At 36.6% G+C, this 21,778-nt stretch overlaps 1 pseudogene; it reads right to left on the reverse strand.

Moving 5' to 3' along the window:
• The window catches only part of LOC116710599 (voltage-dependent calcium channel subunit alpha-2/delta-2-like), a 38,114-nt pseudogene that overhangs the window by 3,843 nt on the left and 12,493 nt on the right, over positions 1-21,778 (reverse strand).

Consider the following 21,778-nt stretch of genomic DNA (forward strand, 5'->3'; position numbering starts at 1 on the left):
ACTATTCAGTTTATTAACATGCAAACATTTAGCAAATTTTTAAGCCTTATCAACTGTTAAAAAATCATTTAAAAAAGGTTAAAGAACTTAAGGCCTCTTAATCCGAGTGCCATAAGAATTATTGTGATTAAAATTTCTTTAATAATGTAAAAGACTAATTTGTTACACATACAGGAAACAATTCCATGTCCTTCTCAGACCAAAATAATAAAAATGTTTCTGCTTAATGTTAAGGTGAGAACTTAAAGCACAAATATAACACTTCCTACTTACTAAGGCACTGTAGTCAAAGCAGGGAGTTGGACCTCTACGATATCGCGCATTGCTCAGCAGTTCACATGGATTTTCCTCCTGAACTTTTTGCACCGAGTTAAAGAAAGCCAACTGGAAACACATTTGAAATTTCCACTTTCAGATGAGATGAAACGGCACAGAAAGTGTGAGAGGGCAGAAAGGATACACTCCCTCTTGATCTGGGACAGTTTCTCAATCTCACAGGAGCTGCAGGGCAATGTTTCAGCCACCACAAAGAGCAAATTGGTGTTTTCAATCCGCTTTGAGTGGAACAGCCTGTGGGAGACATTGATGGATAGTTAGCCCACCCGTATCGACAGAATTGGCCTAAGAGCACAGATAGAAAGTGCACTCAAACATATTTTGATGATGCTGGAGAAGGCGCTGACCGCGAGCAGTTTCCACAGTCCTGCAGGACGTTGTAGGAGTTGGTGGTGTTTGTGAAGTAGAACTGGCTTTGGATGGTCACACAACTGCTTTGTTTTGTCTCGAAGGCATCAATAAAGATGTCGTCTAAAAGACAAAATCAACAGACGCTCTGTTCTTGCATTTAAATCGTTAAACATTGAACACTGAATGGGTCTGAACACTATTTTCAAGACTCTGTGGCTCAATGTGGAGAGTACTAGTCTTGAAGTCAACATGTTGAGTTCAACTTCAGCTTGTTTTTTTGTGTTAAAAGGTTAAATGTGGTTCTACTGTGAAGCACTTTCAAAGGTCAGTTCGAGTAAAAAAAGATCTGCTTTATCTTAACAATCCTGCTTCTGGAAATAAATAGACCAAGGTGTGGTTAAGGCATTGGCTACATCATGAATGAAATCCAGTAAAAACTGAGACTACATTTGTAAAATCTTTATGTTGATGGATTTCATTCAGATTGAGTCACCTTGGTGGAGCCAGCTGCTGTAAACAAGTCCATAGAGAAGCTGCTGAATCACAGACCTAGAACAGAAGCACATAAAAAAATTATGCTCATTCTGTAAACATCAGCAAAATGGTAAATGTATGACTGTAAATCAACAATGAAACAGGTTCATGTGCACATCTGGACTGATTTACAAGCTACTTCCAGTGTCAGTCAATATGCAAACCTCTCACCATGCCAGTGTGGACGTCCACCACGCCAAGCTCAAGACATCGCCTATGGACGGCTGCAGAAACAGTGAACAGTAAGACAACAGTGCAGCTGCCTTCCATCATTTAAACCCTGCCTGCATGACTCACCACATAGATGCCTCTCGGCGCTGCTCCAGTGTGGCTTCTGCTGACCATTTCGCACGCAGACTGGTACTGGAAGGACTGTCGACGAGCGAAGATGGAGTTGTTGTAGAGCGCATACATCAGGAACGGGTCCACATCACCGAAGAAGAGGCCAATCTGAGGACAAATGTGAAAACATGATTCAATTATTTTGTATTTAAGGTTTTTGTGTCATTTTAAGCAGCAGAAAATGATTAAACATAATGTCAGATTTATTCCATCGTTGCAGAAACAAATAGCCACCTGTTTCCAGTGATCTCTCTGATTGGACATGACGAGGAAGCCGCCATCATCGATGAGATAGCACTGCAAGTCCTGAAAAAAAAATAAAAACAGTAGCACCAGTTAGCTGAACTGTGATCAGACGTTTTCGTTTCTTCATTTTTTGCTGTAACAGCATCAGACACTGCAGACACTTCTCTACCTCCATTGAAGACACTTAAAAAGTACTTCAACTAAATGTCCTAACTGTTTCGCACTTTTTTTCACTTGCTGCCTGATATAGACCACAATGAGCTTTGGCGACTCCAGCACTGTGAAAAAGTATTTGTCAGCTTGTCTTTTTTTGTCACACTTAAATGTTTCAAAGATTTCAACTATAGACAAAGACAATCTGAGTAAATACCAAAGAAAGTTTTAAATGATAATGAAATATATTAAGGTAAAGAAACTATCCAATCTAACCTGGTCCTAAAAGTAAAAGTAATTACTTTGTAAACCAACTCTTCTTTGCAGAATATCAGTATTCTGGTGCACTAAGGATGTGTTGTTTCATAAGGTGACAAACTGATGGTCAAATATTCTCCTTAGATTTTTTGTTACTAATCTTTCCAGGATTGCTGATAAACTTGGAGGGTGTTGTGTACATACTTATCTATGAATCACCAAATTGGTGACAGAATTATAAGGTAAAAGTTTGCTATGAATTTTTTTTTATGTCTTTAAATAAAAAATTAAAGCAAACCCAATTAGGTGTTAAAAAAAGAACAGAAAAATAGAACAATCTTGGTTTAGGTATAGATGTGGGAAAAAAAACACTATTCAAATCACTGACTAGGATTTAAAATTCAAACTATGCCACTACTTGTTTCTCCATCCTTTTGTAAACTGAATTAAACACAGCCAGAGCTGTCGAATGTGCTACGATCTAAATAAAAGCCAACTACTCTGCTTTGATCAGCAGTAGATTAATATTTACCATTTACTCGATGAGCTCTGGTGTCATAACTGAAAAGAGGAAAAGTTCTTACATCTGTGTTTACTTCACAGTCCATCTCACAGCTTCTGGATGGTCCACACTATTCAGGAAAAAACAAAATCAAAAGAGTTATGGACAACTTTATTCATAGGTACAGAGCACATTTCATACATTAATTAAAAACTCTGTTTAAAAAAAAAAGTAAACTCAAAAAACAGAAATGGACAACAACAAAACAAGGACTTATAAAGGAACTACATAGAGATTTAAAACAGCACACACCAGTAAGATTACACATAAAAATTAAGGTGAAGTGAAAAGAGAAGAAAATAAAATGTTGTAAATAAAATACAATAACCAGGCTGAAAGCTGGATTGTTCTAACACTGTGATTAAGGACTGAAAGCCTGGGCTGTACCTTGTGTGACCCCTGTCGGTTATCTGACACGTTGCTGGCCAGGATTTTAAACTTGTCCACCCACGCCTCCAGGTCCAGCTTCACTCCAATCACTGTGTGACAGGAGAACAAACCAAGTAAACACCAGGGGAAGCAAAAATATGTGAGTGTTTAAATTAAAAGGTAAAGTGGTTTCCTGAATATCAGAGTGAAGTGGTTTCTCACCTGAAGGCTTGAGCAGTTTTCCTCCTAAATCGACCTCGACAGCTGAACTAACCAGGATTCCTGTGGTGCCGTTTTCAGCCCCATAAGGGTCATCATCTGCTGCTCAGGACAAACACATGAGAGAATTACTGTATTTGCACTTTAGCTGTTATGATTTTATATGATTTATATTCTGCATGTTGCTGTGTTACTCACAGGGTCTCAGAGAAGGTCTGAACATGTAGCCTTTGTTGTCCAGGCTTCTTCTGTAGTAATCCGAATTAAACGGTTCTGGATCCTCGTCCCACAACTCAGCAGCTCTAAGGACCAGAAACACACACAACACAGCATTTAAAGCAAAACAGTCTGTGTTCATTTAAAACATTTCTACCTCTGTTGCCGATTTTACGCACATGTTGGGAAAAACTCGCGTTATTCCTCCATGCGTGGATCCAAAAACAGCAAGGAAACCGTATCTGTAATTATTATTGAGTCAGCATTAGTCTGTTTGGTGACTGTGAGTAGGGTCTGCTTTTTTGTTCACTGTGTAGCTGACTCACGCGTTCAGATCCTGTTTCTTCCAAACACGAGACGCAAGCTGACCAATAATCCTGGAATCCAGGATAAGGTTGTGGATGAGACCTTGGTCACCTGTAAAATGAAAAAGAGCCAGATTGTCCATCTGTGTGTATCCTGAACTCTAAAGTATGAACTCTGTGTGTGTGAACTCACATTCATCGGACTCTGGGGAGATATCCAGCATGAGAGAGAGAAAGTTCTGCAGGAACTGTGTGTTGTTATCAGAAAGCTGCAGGTTCTTGCAGTATTCTCTGCAAATAAAAAAGAATAAATGAAACTAATCCTGTCTTTAAAAAAAGAATCAAAGAAAGTAAGGATGGTCACCTGGGAGCCAGAAAAACATGCCCCGAGGACTCAAAGGAGCTCGGCAACAATGACTGCATATCTAAAGCACAAGACAGAGTCGCTTCTTTGAGCTCTCACTTCTGCTGGTTATCATGATGCTATGTCACACAGACAAACTCCTTCCTGTACTCACACTGGAGCTGCACCATCACATCGCTCAGGTCTGCCTGGATGAAGTTCTCACTGTAGGGAGGTAATACCAGACCAAGACTGCAGGTGGCAGCAGCCCAACACATAGACAAATTATTGAGGAGATACAGCAGGAGAGGAAAAGCTACATAATGTAAATTTTTGTTTCTCTTTTTGAGTTTACCTGTAATCAGTGTCATTGATTGGAGTCCAGGTGTAACGTCTGTATGCCTCATCGATGTATTGCTGCCATACAGATGTGTTTGTCAATGTACAGATGTCATTGTTGCAAAAGTTTTGAAAAATATTTTCAGAATCTCCATCATTTCATGATTTTTTCCATGTGAAACTTGATAAGGTAAAATTCTTCCTTCCTAATTTACCCCTGCCACAGATTAATGACAAATTACGACAAATTTAACTTCATCTCCCATTCACTATTATTCAAGCTGCAATGTATCCCTAGCATTATTTCTTAGTTTTGGTGTTTAACGATTAATAGGTACTAAATCCTCCAATAATGCTGAAATTGTAAAAAGTATGAGGTAAAATAAGAGCTGCATTTTCAGATTTTGATGCTTTCTTTGTCTGTTTCCAGATGTTCACATGTCTCACCTATATAAACCTCATCATATACTTATTTCACAGCAAAACTACTTCGTATTCTATTCTGCAGACTTGACAGCATAAACCTCTTACTGGTTATGTGTGCAAAGTTTACTCTGTATCCAACCACTTCTCCGACATTCAGTTTGGGTAAAAGTTGATCTGATTTGAGAGACTATATTAAATATACATTCTTAGGGATGTCATTTCTTAACGTGTAAGACATCGAAGTGGGCTCTTTTACATTGTTTCATAAGACTACTGCAGAGCACTGTATGTAATATGGTGCACAGTGACACCAAGTGGTGGCCATACTATAATGAAATCTTTAACACCATAAAAAACTAGATTATTAAATAAATTCTATTTATATGTTATCAATTTATTACTTAAAACCAACAGAAAATTTGCACACAGTCAAAAGAAATCCATAGATAGCTCTGATAAATGTAGTTATAGTAAAAGGTAGACAGAGTGTCTACACATTTTTCATACTTGTCAAAAGTCAAATTTTCTGTGTTGTCGATTTGTATAATTTTTTCATCAATGGATAGTTGCATGGAGAACAGAGGGATGGACAGAAGGATGGCATTAGAGTGGGAGTTTTTATATAAAACAGAAGTAGAATAAAACTAGCTGGAGGAATATATTTCAGCACTGAGGCAACAAAGAAGTCTGGAAATATAAATATTCTTTCATTTACTTACATCATCAACAGAATTAATGAGAGTTTTTATCTGCATTTCCCCTGGTTTTCCATCAATCATCTGTCGTCGAATCTGAGTAAAAGAAAAGTAATTTTTTTTTGTTTGCGCTGTCCTTTAGTTACCAGTACAAACAGAGGACTGGTGAGAGACCAACTAACTAATAATATTTTGCATTTATGTTCTACTCGCCTCCTCCTTATTACTGTCCTCTACTTCTGCATCCAGGAAAGTCCAAGGTCACAGGTTCGGGGAGGTTCACAGGCTGGGACGAGTCAAACAGAAATCACATAAGTCTTTCCAAAAACCCGAAACATAGCGACCTCTCAGTGCTCAGATATAGGTCACCTTCGGCTGGAGATTAGGATGGAGGAGCAGATATCCATTTGGATCGATGGCAAATATGTATCCGTTGGCTCCAAGCTGTACCAGAGAAAACAACAGAGAGTTAAACTCCTCTGTTGCTCTGTGTAGCAAGTTAAAAACGAAAACTAAGATGTACATACGTTGTAGCGTGGTGTGAGTCGCTTTATCTCATCTAAATGTACATCCACTCCCATGACGCCTAATATTAACTGATTCTGAAAAAATCATAAAAAGAAAACACATAAAAATGTTAAATCTGAAATATCTGAACTTTTAAGCTTCTGACAATCAAACTAAACTGTGGGGAAAATAAAAGTTTTGCTACCTGTGAGTTTCCATTCATAGTGAGATTGAACACAGGCAGAGTCCCCGTCACTACCAGGCCGAGGCCCTTCAAAGAAGAGGTTTAGAACCACTTATGTATATTCAAACAATTCACTTTTTCTCCAAGATTTATTTGCTGGAGAACAGCAGACTCAGAAACTCACCAGAGCATCCTGATACACATTGGTCCACTGAACCTGCTTGGCCACGCCGCCTGCCAGAACCATAGGGCGCCCCAGCACGTCCAGGTACTCCTGATGAAACACAGACATAGCCGATGTCACAGCCAGCCCCAAAACAAAAATACATCAAGCTGCAGACTGGGAACGCTGCAAAACGAGGATGGGTGCTTGAAGTAAAACAGTGATTGAGGGATCAGCTGCATCAGAGGAACCAAGCAAACCCACCTGGGTATTAATCCGTATGGCACAGATGGAACGGATCTCAAAATAGTAACCTGGCAGGCCACAGAGGGGGGAAAACAGACAGACAGAGAGAAAGAAAAGAGACCGCATGAGTGAGATCAGAGGAAACACATTGTGGGGCTTATGAATATTCCAGATTTGAGTAGATGTTACTTAAAACTGTGACTTAAACACCTAAATCGCACAGACAGGGAGCTTAGAGAGGAATATTACACAGCAATAAATGTCAGTGTATTTATTCAGATTAGGCAAGAAATCATAACCATAAAAGCTCCCAAAGAGCAAAGATTATGTGATTAAAACTCTGAACTGGTGCTAATCCAGTCCAATCCAATCCAGTTCAATCAAATTAAATTGATTCAGATTTCATTTTTCCTTTTATCTACATTTAAGATTCTTGGAAATAGCTCCTAAATCAACCACAGATTTCATATCTGTACCCTGAAGTTATAAACATGATTTGTACATGTAGAAACCGACATTTCTTTTTTGCATTTTCCTTCACAAAAGAGGTCAGACTCAATTAAACTTTCCTCTGGACTTTTATTGGGTCATTCTAATACATCTGTATGTTTCTATATATACCATTAATTTGTAGCTCTGGCTGTAAGTTTTGGGTCTTGCTTTCCAACTCAAAGATAAATCTTCATATTTTTGCTACTTTTTGCAGCTTCACCATCACAACTGAGAGTTGTCTCACCTAAGCTGTAAACTTCCACAGCTCCTCTACACACTTTTTAATTATTTTTTTTAATTACAAAAACTTAAATACAAACAAATTACTTCTTACACATTATACAAAAAACGGCAACTGTATTTTGATGCATTGTCAATTAATAAATATTTTAAAAGAAAAACTTTCCACTTTACAAATATGAATAACTTTGTGTGTTGATAATTTGCATTATTTAAATACATTCACGTTTGTGGCAAAATGTGGACAACGTAAAGATGTATGAATACTTTTGAAAGATGGTGTACTTATAAATGATACTTGCTTAATTGGTTATGACACCACAGCCTTTTTAGTCAATTTTTCTGCGAAAAAATACAGACATTTTCTGTATTCATCATCATAATGATGATTTTGCACATCATAACGATGTGCATATTGATGTGCACATCATCATTACTTGTTGAGCAAATAATGATGTGCAAAATCCATCTAGAAAAATTATGATTTTCCACATGAGGTACATTTTTTACAAAAAATCTAAATAGGAACCAGTTACAGCAGAACCTCCTGTAGATCCAGTCTAGTTAGCTCTTTCATAATGTAACAAACTAGAGTAAAGAATATTGAGATCAGCTCAGTTTTATAAGATATCAGTTCCAAAACCAGGACTGAGGCACCAACATGAAGCTGACATTGCTTATTTTTTCTTATATTCAACACGCACATTTGTGTAGTAAAACAAAAGGTTTATGTAAATTAGTAAAACTGAGAATTTATAACTAGAACTATAAAATCTCCTCCAAGAAGTTTGAGTTCTCCCAGGATAGCATTTAGGTTTGTAATGTTTTATTCTGCTGTTTCAATTTCCTAAGACTTGGTAAATTATTCATATTGATTTTGTTAGATGGTATTGTTTTAATCATAAAATATCCTATTTAAGTGCATCTAAAGTTTTTGAGTGAATTTAAGTCAAACTGGGTTTGTAGGTCCCATTCTGAATAATTTAAGATGGGCTACATTTTTTTCCTGGCTGTGAAGAATTGCTTCTTCACTGCCACGTTTCATATAAGGCCTTTCCTAATGAATTTTTTTTGAAACTCTCATGGTTAAAGTCATCAGTACACATAATAATAACTGACTGAAGGAAGACACAGCAGGAACTCTGGTGGCAGAGTTGGTACTCCTAGCATAATACTAGGAGTAATAGGGATTACTCCTAGCATAAAAAAGATAAATAAAAAACATAAGCATCTTTTTTATTTTGTGGATCAGAGTTTCCACATTCACAAAATATGTATCTAGCCCTTAGGTCTCTTTGTTTATTTCCTGATCCTTGTGAGCTTTTCTTCATTCTTGATATCAGATCTGAGCTATTTGTTGTTGGGGTTTTTTCTTACCATTCAACTCAATCATGACATTTTAGGTTTGCTGTTTTAACTTTTTTCGGTTTCTTTTAATCTGGGAAAATGCAGCATATTCTACCAATTACACCAAATGTTCAGCAATACATAAATTTGAAATACCGGTATGTCTTTAAACTGTTATCTTTAATAGTTTACTGAAAATCGGTCAAATAAATAAAAATACATTCTAATACTGTTTATTTTGGTGATTATTTTTGTAGCTAATCTAACATAAAGGACTGGAAGAAAAAGGTGTACAGTAGAAGGAAGTGCTTAAAATCTGTTTTAAAGGATCAAACCAGTAGGTCACTGATGCTGAAATAAAATACCTTTTATCCTTTAACATAAAAGGATTATTTCCAAGTGTTTTGTTTTTTATAGTTAAAAAGTATGTCTACACAAAACTTTATAATTTTTTTCCCCAAACGCAAAAGGGGAAAATATTAATCATAATAAAAGAAGGAATATGTCTGCAAACAAAATTATTCAGGTGTTATGGGAAAAGTCTCTTATATAACAAAATGCTGTTAATTATGCTTTCACACTACTGACTTGGTTTTGGAGCTGCTGTCTCTAAACCACTGAAACAGTCACTCTTTATGGTGGCGTTTTGCAAAGTAAATGGTTATAAAACATGGTGAAAGAAAAATGTCGGCTCACCTTTATTAGTACAAGCAATCCACTGTAAAGGCGTCACGTCGTAGTTATGTTGACCCACGGAAAAGGTAAACACGCGGACCTTGGTGGAGGAGGCAGAGAGAAAATAAATGGGATTCAAGCAATAAAATGAATCAATTTCATGCACAGACGATTGCTTGGAATATATCATGATAACACTGACCGTTTTGTTGGGCCAGTTATATTGTAGGAAGACATCCTGAGCCCTATCCTCCCCTCCATCAGTAAACAGCATAATTATTTTATTGCAGTTAGCCCGCGGGACATTTGTCTTCTGTAAAATACAGTAATAAATATGCATGACAGGTTGATACAGACACAAAACATAGTATGTTTGGAGCTCATTTTCTTCCTGGTTCAATAAGTCACAGAGTAACTCACGTTAAGAAGCTGGTTAAACTGCAAAATGAAACCCAGACTTGTAGTCAGTGGTGCCTTTAGCTTGCATTTGCTGCACGGCCTCCTTGAAAATCTTTTTGTTTCGCACGTTAGCCTGGACTAGATGCTTGAAGCAAGGGACCACTGCCTCAGCCTTCTCATTGAACTGTAACACAGCAGGAGACAGGTCTGCTTTAAAGTATAAACGGTGAAGAGGAATAATGATTGGTGACTAATCGAGAGGCAGGAATTCATGCAGATACCAACTCTGGCCACGTTGACGTAGTCGTCGTCAGATAAAGTGTCCAGCATTTCCATGACAGACGCCTTGATCAGCTTGAGCGTGAGTCCGCTGACGCTGCCGCTCCTGATCAAACAGAGAAGACAACATAAACATGAGCAGTGGCAGAAGAGATGTCTTTTGAACGTATTGTTGTAATTAGGCAGAACTTGGTTAAATGATATGGTAAATAAGATTTTGGTAGCTTTGTAATTACATGGAATTAGTACAGTTAATTTTGGATAATGAGGCAAAACCCTAGAATTTACTACAAGGCAAAAGTTTAACGTTTTTAAAACGTTGACTAGAGAAATGACTGTAGGAGTCACCTAATAAATGAAGCATAGCTGTGAATGCGTCATGTATGAGTCGGTTTTGCTGTCGGCGGTTCAGGTGCTTTGCACAAAGTGGATTAAATAATGAAAATGGAGACCTGCCTCCCTTCAAATCTGCAGCTAGATGGTTGACAATAATATATAAATGATGCTTAAACAGGACATTGATCAAAAGCGTCCAACGCAACCACATTTAGAAATGACATATATACAGTGATTTCCTGAATGGAAAATTAATCTAGAGAATCCAGAAAACAGGTTTCCCATCCCAAATTTAAAAATTTCAACATAAGATCATGTTAAAACTTAGATTATCTGTAGGTTACCTTACCCTGAAGCACTACCTAATGCACTTCTTCAATTTACCAGAAAAACCTCCAAAACATGACTGTGTACTTACACATCAACAAGGATGACCATGTCTTTGGGAGATGAAGCCCCCTGGATGTACCTGAGACAAAGAAAGACGTAGGAAAAATCTAAATCTATCTTAACTTTATATTTATAATACGTCAACATATCCAGAGTTTTTTAAGAAGCGTAATGTACCAAGGCCTCCTCCGGACATCGTACAGGTCGATTTTGTCAGGCGCTTTCCACGGAGATGCTGCAATGCATAAATAACTCAGTGTCTTTATACAACTTTGGCTGATGAATTCAAACGAATTAGTTCACAGTAACAGCAGAGACAGCTGCTAAAGCCCCACCTGGATAGTAGCGAGTGACTCCTGTCGCGCTCCCAAACGCCTGCCACAGCAGCGACGGATCCTCCCTGCTGTTCTCCATAAACACTCTCTCCAGCGCCTGCGTCCAGTTCAGCTCATTCAGGATGTCTGGAGCTGAGGACAGAAGAGAAAAGCTGCTGGTAAAATACTCCACAGACGCAAGTAAATCATATATATGTCTTTTTGTTGATATTTCTAATACATAAAGAAAATGTGCAAAAACATGAAAACACGATTTAGCACATCTTGAAATATGAGACGTGTCTTCGTTGTCTTGTTATTTGTAATAAACATTAAACATAAAATTTAATATGAAAACAATACTCCTAGATTTGTGTGCCATATGTATGAACCATGTATTGTCTGTATCGGTTTTCATATTTCATAAATGAAGAAAAAGGGAAAAAAAGACTGAAGGAAGGATAGAAAGGAAGACAGAAAAAAAGAACATTTTTCATTACTAGTGATTATAAAAGAAAAACAGACTTTTAAAAGAGAGACAAATTACATCCACAAATAAAACAGTTATAAGTACAGTATTATAAAAAAATTTCTAGAAATCAAAAATTTGATGCTGCTTTTTTGTTCAAGTCACCAGGCACCAAGCAACAATTTAGAGAAGCTTATTGTAAGTTCTGATTTAACTTGTGGAGTTTGAATTAAAGCAAATCTTAAAGAAAACATAGTAAATTAATTATAAATCCTCATTCACAAAGACTTGCTAAATCTCTTGACATCTCAGCTATATTAAGTAAAATTATGTTTACTGTAAATATGCTGCACAAGAATATTAAATGAGAAGCAAGTTTGCAGAATCCTGGTCTAAAAGTGACATAATGGGGAGCACCACTCACCTCCTTTGTAAATATCTGTCGGGATCTGAACTGCGGTGTGCGAGAAGTTGACATTATTTTTGAAGTTTGGATCGTACACAAACTCCAGCTTGAGTTGGGAGGGGTTTTCCACCTCTGCCTCTCCATCCATGGAGTACTGTCAAAGCAAGAGGGTAAAAACTGAAGTATAAACTTTATCTTTTCAGTGTGATAACTTCTAACTTCTCCTGTGACAGTTCAAAATACAATGTAGGTTAAATAATAGGGTTTTGGATCAAGACAACCTAAAATCAAAGCGCGCCACTGGCTTTAAAAGCCAATTTTTTAAAACAAGGAAAAATGAATGATGCATTTTGCATCTATAATATCTATGACTGGAAATATCTCATACTAATAACAGAATGGATCCTTTTCCTGAAAAAGGGCAATTTTAACAGCAATGTATAGAATGGATGTGTGGCCACTTTTTTGCAGCTCAGAAAAAAGGTGCGAGGACATTTGCTACATAGATCATCTATGCAGGAAACATGCTGTGGCCAAAGATAATGAAACAACTGGAATTTGGGACTTATGGGAAGGAACAACCCAAACCCAAGGGAACGCTTCATGCCATGATTCAGGGAGGAAACTCGAGCAGGGAGCCAACAGGCAGACCAAAGAGTCACGTCGGATGTAGATTGTGAGCATAAAATAGATCAGATAAGAAAAGGCATCATTTTTCAACAGCTTTGTCCTATTCCACTTCAATAAATAACTCACTCAAAACAAAAATTTGTGCTTAAGCATGACAATTTGTTTCAGCTGTGACATTTTCTTCTGTGCTTGAGGAAAAGAAAGGAGAGCGTTTGACTGTAGCTGCAGTCTGACTGTATGTTAGTAACTTCCCTTCAGTCCACCAATTGTTCCATTAGCTTGAACAGGTTTTTTTAAATGATAGACATTTCAACCGAGTGATGTGATGGTTTCCTAAGGCAAATGTATTGACAGCTAAATTACTGGAGAGCAGGTAAACCTGCAGGAGTAAAATGCAGATCCATTCCGGTGAGATGCATTTTTAAAAGGAATATGTTTATATCTGTACACAACAGGGTAATGTTGCTGGAACCGGAGCAGAAATTGCAAGGCTAGCGGAAAGCTGACAGACTTTTATATTTTGAAATTACAGTTTGTGTTACAAGTGATCATTTGTCACTCCACAGAGCAGTTTTAAATCCCTGGGTACTGGTGCTGGTTTGTTAGGTCTTCAATCTACTGTTAACAAGGAATACCGATCCAGACTTCCTTCTACTTAAATCAAAATTTAGATATTTATTCCATGACACCAAATTTGAGCTTGAGGTCATGTTATCATTACTTTTTTTTCTGGTCGCCAAGTTTGGTGTTTTGAATGTGACATCACCAGCTTTTGGTGTTTTCTCAGCTGCATTGTGCTCCATTTTTTTCCCCCTCTTGAACATTTTAACATATTTCTCAACTTCAGACATGGAAGCAAATTAGTAGTAAACTACAAGCTTGTACACAACAGAAAAGGAAAGCCCTTTAATCCTTGTCAGTTTGACTGAATTTGTTTATCCAGCACTTACATATTCCAAATCAGCTTTGGAGTCATAGTAGGCCATGTCAAGCTCCTGCAGGAAAGCAGATGGAGAGAGATGATGAAGGTCGTGAAACGCAATGAGGATGAGCAGTCACATGAATGCACTTGTCAAATGAGAGTCTGGATTCACCAAAAAAAAAAAAAGGTTAAAAATGATTCGCTAACTTACATTTTACTCAAACAATAGGAACAAGAAAATAATATTTCCAACACTTTTCCTCTCTTTCCTTTCTGATCTTGAGTCATTCAGGTGGATTGAGGGAACTTAGTGAAAGGAAAATCACAGCTTGGATGAGGTTCTTTTACCCCAGACTTATAATATAGTTATGACTACATGCTACTATATGTAATACAAGATCATAAGATATCTTTGATTCTTGAAATACTATATGTAACTATGGTTACATAAAGTTGTACAATTACATACAGTATATAGCCATATGTAACTCTAGTAGCATAGTTACATACAGCGGAGAGATTCCCGTGTCCATGAGTACCGGACTCACAACGCTATGTAAATTATTTACAAATGTGTCCTAACAAATACCTAACACTGGCTTTAAATCCTTTCTTAAATTATTGATCTACTTGATCTCAGTTGACCCTTTTCTTACTAAACCAAATGTATTTATTAATTTTCCACAAGATACCATTGAACCAGTCAGTCCATCCACAAAAATTATCTGTAACTCAACTCAAAGAATGTTACCAAGTACAAATAAAAAGTTGTTTAATGCCAAAATTAAGCTTTGAACTTGCAATGTTCTCGTTGTTAAAAACTAAAATTAACAGGATTAGTAGGATTACAAAAGACGACATTAGAAATAATTATTTCTGCTTGCAAAGCTGTAACTACCAAATGTCTCTTATTGTCCAGAACTGCTTTTTTGCTCAGAACTGTCACGTTATGATTCAGTGGACCGGCTGTGTGGACCATCACCATCTGTTAGTCTGAGTTTCTGAAAATGCACGACATGCTTCAGCATCTACTGAGAGGTGTTCCTATTTTTAGCTTTTTTCTGATTACCAAACTGTCTGGTCCAAACCCAAACTCAGCAGCTCTCGCAGTCTGCTATCTTCATGCAAAGACAAAAACAAGAGGAACAAGAGTATCGAACATCTCCCCAGAGACATTTGCTGGTTTTTAGACATTACTGTGGATCTCTTCATGCATTACAATAACTCCATCATTATTTCTACCCAAAGGTTACTTAGAAAACTGAATCTTAATGATCTATAAAGCCTCCTTTTATATAATTTTGATCATTCAACTGAGAAGTAATTGTTGCCTTCAGATGCATTATGTTTGTATTTAAAGCTTAAATTTCTGTTTTAAGTGCAGTGACAACAAATCTTGAAGCTTGCAAATTCACTTAGGTAAAAAAATACAATGTACATTTATAGAACTGACAGGTCATTGTACTCTTATGTTTTTATTGTATGTTTTTAGTAATAAAAGTTGAAATCAAGTTGAAATCAAGTCAAGACATAAAGGCTAATTGCAGATTTTCAGATGGATCATTTACATGTGTCAATGTGTCAAACAATTAAACTTTAAAGTTGCCCCTTTCGGCCCCTCAAACAAAATCTCATAGCACTTTGCCATTTAAAATCCTTTTAATGAGGTGCCAGACAAAGTGTAGGAAATACCAGCTGCTGCCCCACAATGCTGCTGCCCACCTAGCTGAAGGAAGGTTGCTACGCTACTCCCTCGGTCACAAGGAAGACAATATTCAGCTGATTGGTCATATTCTTAATCAAAGCCAAGATAGTAATAAATAAAATAGTTAAAATGAAAAGAATGACATTTTTCTAAGCATTTTTGTTTGCAATGTAACATGAAGCAAAGTTAGTTTTACTCCAGGTTACACCATCAGAGCTTCACTCCAGCCCATGGCTTTTCAAGACTAGCAAAAACCACGAGTTAGGCTTCCACAGTATTAGGAAAACATGTGATATACGATGGTGTTCATGAATTTTCACTGACTATTTGACTGAAGCAAATAAGTAAGCAGTTTTAATGCCTTTCTGCTTTTGGTTCATTTCAACCATTTAATGAGTAGTCTGCTCAACTACTGGGGAAAGGAATGAATTCATCATTTTCAGTTTTACAAAAAGGTTTTTAAATAAAATTTGCTTCTTACCTACGGCTCATGTTTTGACTTTAAAACAACTTAATTGTATTTTCTTAATGACTTTTCCACCTTTTAAATCATTTTACAGCATTGAAGTGTCACAAAATAAACTACAGGCAAAGAGAGCCCAAGCATGACACTTAGCAGTCACTTACTTGTGACTAATTTGTAATAATTAGCTGTCATTTACTGAAGTCCAATCAGTTCCTTGCAACATACAATGTTAATGTGATAACAATACATTAAAAACCTAGAATAGTTTGGTTGATCCATCCATTCATCCATCTGTAAGCAGCTCTATGTCCTATCTCTAAGGTCAAGCCCAGCTACCTTAAGGAGGAAAGCTCAATACACAATCTTCTTTATTGAGCAAAAATATGTTTCTTATGAGGAGATCAGAAAATGCAGCAAAAAGACCAATATTTAGGAACCTTACATTCATAAACTGTAACTCTGTTCTTACCTTAAGTCCAGTCTTGCCATAGATGTTCCCGTTGGAGCCGCTCTGCTTCACTCGCTAAGCGCTACACATTTCAGACAAAGAAACGTCACATCACAGCCGTACGTAAAACAACATGTTTGACTTAAAAATCTGACAATGAAACCACATTTATGTTCATTTAGTGCTCTTGTTTTAGAGTTGATTTGCAATCTACCTTAGTTACAAATAGTCTTATGAAGAAAAAATAAATAATCTACAAATTAATTGAATTAGAGGGAAAAAACGAGAAAAAAAAAATTCTCACAAAACTGTTACATATTTGTGTTCAAACTTGCATAATCTTGTCCTGTATGAGATTATTACCACCCATGAACAAAACAAATACATAAACCATATGTTTGAACAATACAGTATACTTACATCAAGTGCTTTACGCTTCTTTGCCAGGAGTTTTTCTATATCCAAAGCCACCTTTTCCACAATCCTGCGCGGCTCATTCTTCGCCAGCTTGAAGTGTCGCCTTTCTTCATTGTATATCTATGGATAATAATATCAAACACAACAGCAGCCAGTCAGAGTTATTCTGTGGAGTCTATTTCTGCAAAAGTAATGTATTTTCTGTAGACAACAGCTTTTTCATAATTCTCTACAGAATTCATGCAGTTATTTTTGAAAATTCTTATTTCCCATCTGTATTTTCTGAGCAACAGAAACAAACACTGGTTTTATTTTCCACGATGGATTAGTCTATAATGCATTAGATTAGTGGTTTCGAAAGAAGAGCACTATTTCCCCGGAGGGGAGGAAGGGAGTGTGCAAGGATTTCCCCACAACATTGGTAAACTTGGGCTTTTTGATGTATGAAAGACTTGGTGGATTACCAAAAACAACATTAAGTATTAAAGCACCAAAAAACAGATGCAGAAACAGAAGAAAACCAACATAAATGCTTCTGTGTCATTAAATCTTTTTGTCTGACGCTTCTGTGGAAGATTAAAGTTAAATAACTAAATAAAGGTGAGAAATATATCAAGCTTAACCAAAGCATCAATATTTATAGCACTGACCTTTCTTTTTACAGACTTTTGCAGTTCAGCTTTTCATACTGGATGACAGCTTCTGGCCAAACCCGACGGCTGCTAATGCAGTCTTCTTATTAGAGCTTGGTGGTGTCACACATTGTCCACTGGGGTTTTGTAGAATATTTTACATATAAATGTAAGAGTTGCTCATTATCTCAACATTTTTAGATGCTTTCAAACCCCCATAACTGCCCCTTTGGCTTTTGAATTAAATAGTGTTAGATATCGTAACGTTTTTTCATAATTTTATTTAAAATTAATATTATACATTATGACTAAACTGAAATACATTTTTGTGATAAAAGCAAGTCAACTGAGCAGATGTTTCAGCTTAGTGGTTTTTATGTGTGGATCTTTATGAGGCCATTTGCAGCATGCTAATTCAATCTCAGAGTGCTAATACTGATGAGTAGCCTCTTTATAAACAACTTGGCCTTAACAGTTTTCAATCACAGGATCTGAGGATGTTCCTTCTCCTCTTCAAAATCCAAGGACGTGCAGAAAAGAAAGCTTTGAACAGCTAAGCAATAAGCTGACTGACCAAACATGCAGTTTTACACTCACAAGCAGTACCTTGTCAAAGACCTCAGCTTTTGATGGTCACAACAAACACAAAAAAGCTGCATTATAGCAGACATCTCATCATCAGAGATCTAAACAATGAAAGTACCAGGTGAACTCTAGCAAGACGAGTCCTTCCACAAGCTGCAGGATTTTCTTTTGATGAATCTGTATGGTAAAAAAGGTGGCAGACCTGGTTTTCTATGTACAGTTGAAAGTGTTTGAAGGGGGAAAAAAGTGCAAAGGCCAACATCAATACATGCACCTTTATAACAAACCCTAATCCGTTTTTAAAGCTGGTTTACAATGATGCAATATTCTGTATCTTCTTCTAAATGACCATGAGCTTATAGTTTGTGTCACAAACCTTAACTTAACTTGTTTTGAAGTGCAGTAATTATACTGGTGAAAGTTTAGCAGCACCTTCCAAAAGCGTTATGTGCCAGTGTATGTGTTTTGCTTAGATAGAGGGATGACCAATATAGATATTTATCCAAACACCAAAGTGAGAATAATTTTGACAGTAGCCTAAGTTGCATTTCTCATTAATTAGCAGAAGCAAAGCTCTTTTTATGACAGAGTGCAGAGCACATGGAGAAACAGCTTTGTTGCTCAGTTCAAATTTTAATATGATTTTTTTTATTTATGAATATTTACTCTTTTTTTACACACTTTTAAAAGTGTGACACTCCTTTTTACACACTATCTGTGTTATGTTATGAAATAGATTTGAGTGAAAAAATATTTCAACTCTAAAGTCCAAAAAAGCCTCATATACTAAGATCTTATCCATCTGGACATCATTTTATTGCTAGAAAAAACACAAATATATGTTTTTTAAACTGCTTGTGAATGCATGTTTCTTTAGTTCACTAATGTTCTCTAGCAAACCTCAGAGGCCTTTACAATGCAGATATATTTATACTGATATCAAATTACACACAGATGCACTCTATGTACTAATTTGTCAACAACTACTTACGCATGATTCTTTTTAAGAGTATCAGAGTAATGCAGCTGAATGCAAATACCTTTTAATTTTTAAAACCGCCTCTCATTTTTCTTCCTCTTCATAATTATGTGCTAGTTTGTGTTTATTTATAAAATATCAATACAATACATTAAACTCTTAGTGGGTATGAATAGTTTTGCAATGTACTATGAATTTCTAATCCATCCATTGCAAAGATATCTTGTTTTAATGCTGTTCTTAAACCGCACTATGAAATACATCAGTTAAATTTATATTAGCTTAATTACATCCCAGCTATCTCCACAAAGTACTAATCATGATTACTTTCCGCAGAGAGGATTTTATGAGTGACCAGAAGACATGCAGGAATTACAGATATATCTTCTACCTTTGGCTTTGGTTGAAATTAAACTCCATCCATTAAACTCCAAATCAATTTAGGATTAATAATTGAATAACTGCAGGAATCCATGAACACAGATGAGAGTTTTTTTTTATTATCTCAATTTAAAAGTATATTTGCAGTATACTTTTAATCAGTAATAATTCCTGATGCATAGATTTTTAGGTGAAGTTATATATCATGAATGTATTATGCTGGTTCTCTTTTTTGCATTAATTATCAGCATTAATAATTTTACCAATAGTAAAAGACAGTAGTAACAATGCTCTTTAAAAAAAACCCTGACAAAGATCTACTCTTTGTCCTGAATATTCAACAGTAATTCTAAATAAATGTTCACACAGCGTTTGCAGGTAAGAGGGAGCTTGTGACATATTTGTAAAAATGACAGGGATATTTCCAGCATCTCCCTGAATAGGTTGTTGGTTTGAGGTCATCAGTCTCTCAACCTCACGAGGAAAACTGTCAGAGGGAAGATGACAACGTGTCACGCAGAAAGAGAGTGGGACGAGAGGAGCTTATGGATGGAATTGCCAGATTGTGAATGTTTTTTTTTCAGTTTTTTTTTTTTTTTTACAATGATTGAATTCCCAATACCGACTGCAAGGCATTCCTCAAGTTTCTGTGCTGACCAGATGCTTTACTGGCCCATGAAACAAAGATGGGAACATGCAGTAATGAACAGGAAGTCTCTGTGAACTGTGTGCCATCTGTGGAGAACTCGGTTCTGTGGAGCATATATTAACGAGCGAGGCCGAGGACGGATGTGACAGAAAGAAAACCTACGATGATGTTATCAAGACATATCTGCAGTTCCATAACAGATTCTCGTCATAAGATGATGAAAATGATGGTTGCAGAAGAATGAATACTTGGTATACTCATGGAATCAGAAAAAATTTAAAAGCACCAATCCTGATTCTAACATACACTAATTTCTCAGCAGTTTGAAATTTTTGCTTTGAGTATTTCATGAGACCTTGCAAAGAGGGTGCTGCAACAGTAAGCATCAAATGTTGCAATCACTTCTACACCGAAGTACACAAAAAATATATATTTATATAAAAGTGTACTCTCTATATAAATATAAATAAATGTGCCTCAAATGTGCAAAACCACACAACATAGATTATACATCTCACTTACTGAACGGAGACAAATAAGTTACACTCCCTAAAACTCAACATATCTATAAAATACATAGAAATCTGAGAATATAAAGGGGTTGTGCTTTTTTTACTACGACATTAAAAAGGCTTCACTCTTTAAGACATTTGATATAGACAACAAAAGGTTTGAGAAGGCATCTCGTCTTGATACTGAGCCAAATAAAGATTTTTCTGCTGCAAAGACACGTTCTGAAGAAAAAAAACAGAAGAAATATCTCTACTGTAATGTATACTATAAAACATAATATTAAACATGTAATGGTTGGCTAGTGATTGTAAACAACTATTAAAATATCAAGGTGGATGTAAACATTTTCTGTATGAGGTCATTTGCTTTGTAATTTATGATTCTCTCTGCATCTCTGCTGCTGGATAAATAACTTGTAAATCTTGTAGTCCATCCATCTATCCATCCATTTTCTAACACCCTTGTCCCTAGTGGGGTCGGGAGGTGCTGGTTCCTATCTCCAGCTAACGAGAAGGCAGGGTCACCCTGGACAGGTCGCCAGTCTGTCGCATCTTGTAGTCCATAAACCAAATATTTCACAGTAGTTTCTGATCTACAAGCTTCTAACAGAAACACATTTTTGAGAAAACAGTCCCTGCCACAGAGCCAGTTATGTCTCCAGCATCAGTTACTATGGTGACAGACCTATGTAAATTATCAACCAGCTTTCTGATAATGAAAATCCCAAACTATACATGAAGTTACCTCAGTAAGCCACTAATCTTGTAGGACTGTAGGAATTCAGCAAAGTGACATTAGCCAGTGGCAAAAAAAAAATTTGCATGGTTAGCATACTACATAGCATAGAGTACTTCACGATGACAATTTTCTCACTCATGTTTTTAGATTATAAAGGACACTTGTATTAAATATAGTTTCATTACATCTTTTTAATAATTTACTAGCTACATTTAGCTGAGATGGATATTGGCAGCTAAATATATTATATATAAATATAGAGGGAGTGGGTGGCTCAAACACAGGATTCGATGTTTTATTCCTGGTGTTCCGTGTGTGAATGTGTGTGTGTGTGTTTTATTTGAAACACTGCTTAAGCCAGGATAAGGATTTTCTTCAAAATATTCAGCGTATTTCAGACGCAAGCAGAGATTAATGAGGACTTAATGAAGAAGCGAGTGTCACATCAAGGCCTTACTGCAGGCTGACCATCTGCTCTCCAGTGACACAAACAGAAAGGACTCGTGGCGATGCTCTCCGCTGAGGCAACGCCCCCACACATCTCTCCAGAGCACGGCTCTCTGGCCTCCTGC

The sequence above is a fragment of the Xiphophorus hellerii genome, chromosome 20, assembly GCF_003331165.1.
Source record: "Xiphophorus hellerii strain 12219 chromosome 20, Xiphophorus_hellerii-4.1, whole genome shotgun sequence".
NCBI lineage: Eukaryota > Metazoa > Chordata > Actinopteri > Cyprinodontiformes > Poeciliidae > Xiphophorus > Xiphophorus hellerii.